General features: G+C 37.4%; 1 protein-coding gene across 1 annotated transcript in view; it reads left to right on the forward strand.

The window, feature by feature from the left end:
- The first annotated feature begins 3,890 nt into the window (after positions 1 to 3,890).
- The window catches only part of LOC106876664 (neuropeptide Y receptor type 2), a 13,003-nt gene continuing 12,470 nt past the window's right edge, over positions 3,891 to 4,423 (forward strand). The window contains exon 1 of the mRNA XM_014925298.1: positions 3,891 to 4,339. The gene's annotated coding sequence lies outside the window, so the exon portion shown is untranslated. The remainder of the gene's footprint in view (positions 4,340 to 4,423) is intronic.

The raw sequence follows: 4,423 nt of genomic DNA on the forward strand, positions 1-4,423 counted from the left end.
GAATAGTTTCATTTTTAAAGTGAAAGTATTTGACATGAGTGTTTTTGTTTCACTTTTGACACGTAATACTTAAATAGTGGAAGAGATATTATGTTGCCATGTGCTCGAACTCTGCAAGAAGTTAAAAATTGTTTTGACTAAAACACAACTGGAACCCTAAGTAAGGCATGTGCAAAATTTGAATGAAATTGGTTGCGTAGTTCTCGAGTTTTAGGGATTCACATACACAGACAGACAGACAGACAGACAGACAGACAGACAGACAGACAGACAGACAGACAGACAGACAGACATTCTCATTTTTATATATATAGATAGATAACAACTTGCAAGTATACAGAGAAACATCAGAAGCAAGAACTAAACTGACATTGCGGACTCACTCTACAAATTAACACCATTCTGTAATATTTCTGTTGGTTGCTTTATAAAATAAAAGCAGGCAATAGATGACCGTAATAAATTTACAAACATTTGGTCAGTAAAACTCCTTTGATTTCAAATTATATAAGCTTGTATTTTTGTAAACATCCTCTTTATAAATTTTTATAGAAAAGATCAATAAAGTGTATATCGGTAATGCATAATGCATAAAAGATCTATGGAACTTAACATTGAGCAAAATAGCTATCTATTACCATAGTCATGAGTTCATACCAATCGTAAGTTTTATTTCTATTTCGTAGTTTAACCCAAGGTCATTCCTAATACAGGCGATTTATGAGTAGAGATGTATCAGTCGTAGCCTTCCAGTATCTAGGAACACATTATCTAATGAGTTCTTTTTATAAGACGGTAAGGTGTGGTTTGAGTAGGATTTGGCAAATGTTTCTCAATTTCCTTGTTGAAGCTTAAAGAAAGGAAATACATATACATGTAAAAATTCGGGAACATTTTTTTTGTATATTTTGATATTTTCGTATATAATTTACAAATACAAAAACTTGCATATAGAAAGTTCGTTTGGTAAAATTATGTCGAAATAGGAGGACTTTAGGTTAAAGTATAAGAACTGCATTTTACGTTCTGACAGGCTCGCATTTAAAGTTAGAAATGGAAAAGGTGTGCATACAAAAGAAACAAGAGGGATCCCTAGCTTACTCAAAAGTAGACCGTGAAGTGTATGAAGGATGTATAGGTTTTCATATTGCATACCAGAAAAAGTGAAATAATGTGATACGGTCGTAGCCTTACGCCTCAATGAAGAGGTGATCAAGGAAGTAGCCAAACACAACAGTCCTACTGCTATCCTATAAGAAGTTGTGTGTAATCTAGGTGGCATTCAATAATATACATTATTTTTTCATAATGATCTTGGAGAATCATTTCATAATGATCTTGGAGAAGATATCAGCTCGAGAGAAGTTTACCACCAGAACTGGTTAGTTATCAAATATAAAGATGCAGATGCTGATCATCCCTGAAAACATACCAAAGATCCCGAATGACTATTCATTTGAAGAGTGTGAATCCAATGAGCGCTGTGTGGAGGGTTAGGAGAGCTAGTGCTATACATGAAGTAGTAAAAACCACATACAACTCTCCTTATATTAAATCTCCAACGACAGGGAAAAACTAAACACAGTAAAAGCAAAAAACTAAAATCAGCAAGAACATACAGAATAAAACCAACAACACACAATATACATACACGCAGAGACAGGTATATTCCTTAAGTTTACCGCCCTCCCAAAGCAGAATGCTAAGCTGAAGTATGTAAAACAAAATAACAGAGAGCATCAATCAACTTTTCTCAAAGGTAGTACAATACAGACTTCTGGTGATGAGTACATCAGAATTCTACAAACATTCGCTATTGAGATTTTCACATGACGTGAAGACGTTCAGAATTAAAACAGCTATGTGAAATGTTTAGATTTGGGGGAAGGGACAATTTTCATGTATCTGGATAGTATTTCATGAATGGCAGCAGAGGTGGGCCTGTTGTCTCGTGAACCTTTACATCCTGACTGGAATTCTTGAGGCCAGGCATCGAAAAGCATTCTTGAGGTCAAGCATCGAGAAGCATTCTTTGCTTCCCCACTCAATCACTTGGTCGGTAATGTCGACGGACATCTCCTCGATACAGCGCTGTACAGTGTTGTGAAATACGGAAATACTCGCCTTCTCTCCAATCACGTGCCTGACGAAGATCTTTGCCGCTGGCATGATGAGAAACTTTGCAATGGTATGCGCCTTCATGTTTTTGGCCACCAGGAGAGCAACTTCGTAGGATGCTTTCACAATTCCTACCCTCTTCTGGTAGATCTGGCCAGTCTTGTCTATGCGCTGCCACTTTACGTTCTCGCCAAGTCGCTGGAAGTAATTCTAGTCTCGGTCCTTCTTCTCCACGTGTTTCGTCTCAAGATGACGTTTGAGCAGGCTGGGTTTCATGGCCGCATTGGAAAGGGATTTCATACAAGCCAAACATTGCGGAAGAGCTTCTCCTCCACGTTCGATTGCAATGAAGTCATACTTTATGTACGCAGGGTTATAGTTTCGCTTCGGCATATTATCAAATCCTATGGAAAAGTTTTTAAAAAATTAATCAATCAAAAAATAAAGAAATATAAAAATAAAAAATATACGAAATAAGGATTCTTTTCTACTCCAGGCACAAAGCCCGAAATTTTGGGGGAGAGGGGCCAGTCGATTAGATCGACCCCAGGACGCAACTGGTACTTAATTTATCGACTCTGAAAGGATGAAAGGTAAAGTCGGCCTCGGCGGAATTTGAACTCAGAACGTAAAGACAAAGGAAATACCGCTGAGCATTTCGCCCAGCGTTCTAACGTTTCTACCTGCTCGCCGCCTTTTGTGAAGAAAATATCAACTTGTAATGGCATACCTGCCTCGCTAGCCCCCAGTCAGCCTCTACCCAGCCCAGAGAGAACAAAGACACGCATCAGAAACCAAACAAACAACTGTCATTTATTAATGAACACGCGGTGCATTTTATACGCGCATTCCCCTCAAGGTCACACATAGCATCACGCCATACTCAAGGTCATGCGCATTGACTGGACGGCACTGATCGCTGTACAGAGAGCGAATAAAAGGTAACCAATGGTATGCCAGTAATCGAAAAGTACTGATTACTGGTTGATTGATTTGGAAAGCATTAATCACATGCTGGCCGAATATTGGAAACGGCACAAACTAAAAATCGCATATTACCCCGAAAGTGCTCGTGTACCACCTGGAAAGCCCTCACGTACCACAGGTTGGGAACCACTGATTTAAAGGGTTTCCCAAGAATAAAAACAGTTGGAAGATGCTACAAAAAACAGTTGGAAGATGCTACAAAAAGCAGTTGGAAGATGCTACAAAAAACAGTTGGAAGATGCTACACAAGATTTTCCCCTATTCCTCTGATTTATTTTATTTTTTTCCTGATAAATGCCTACTGTTATGAGTATACATAGAAAATGTAACTGAAACAATTCCTTTTCTCGTGATGTGCTCCAATCTTGGTTTCAATAATCGTATGTAGAGTAGTAAATATGCTAAGTACTGAACTAAATGACTTTCAAGCTTCCACCGCTCGGACATTCTCACCTAAAAAGTAAATCTTTATTTTTTACTCAAAGGCACCAATAATCCTTTCTACTATAAGCACAATGCCAGCAATTTTGCGGGAAGAGACAAGTCGATAACATCGACCCCAGTGCTCAACTGATACTTATTTCGATCCTGAAATGATGAAAGGCGAAGTTGATCTAAATGAAATTTTAACTCAGAACGTAAAAATGGGCGAAATGCCGCTACACATTTTGACCAGCGATCTACTAAGTCGCCGCTTTAGAGACATCAATTATAAAAGCAATCTTTTTTTGTGCTAGTTAACAACCTATTGATGTCACCAAACGCTCACTCGCATACCTCGAATATTTTACCAACGACTGCTGACTTCGACGTTGTTTTGGCGTCCCTTCATCTAAATTTTAAATTCCATCTAATTCTATCTAGTCTTTATTGTTTATTCAGAATCATACATAATTAAAAAGGAAAAGAGGAAATTCTTTGCGAACAGATAATTAAAATATATTTTCGTATTTATTAACACAAACGATGAAGCACTAGATAAGATTGCGTTGATGTTCCTGACTGAATTTAGAAACGAAAAATTTCTATTGCAGGAAAACTGTTTTCTGACCGAAAGAATCAAACATTTTATAAGGCTCAAAATTTCAGTAAAATATCACGCACGGATTAAATGACTCATCAATTACCTGACATATTCTATCAAGTAAATCGCGGTGCAAAACTTTCAGATGAACAGAAGTGTAAGGATATCAGACTATGAAAGCGACTCCAAGGACATAAAGAAATTTACTTGGTACGTTTTTGTTATTCTTACATACATACATACATACATACATACATACATACATACATACATACATACATACATACATACATA

The sequence above is a fragment of the Octopus bimaculoides genome, chromosome 3, assembly GCF_001194135.2.
Source record: "Octopus bimaculoides isolate UCB-OBI-ISO-001 chromosome 3, ASM119413v2, whole genome shotgun sequence".
NCBI classification, from domain to species: domain Eukaryota; kingdom Metazoa; phylum Mollusca; class Cephalopoda; order Octopoda; family Octopodidae; genus Octopus; species Octopus bimaculoides.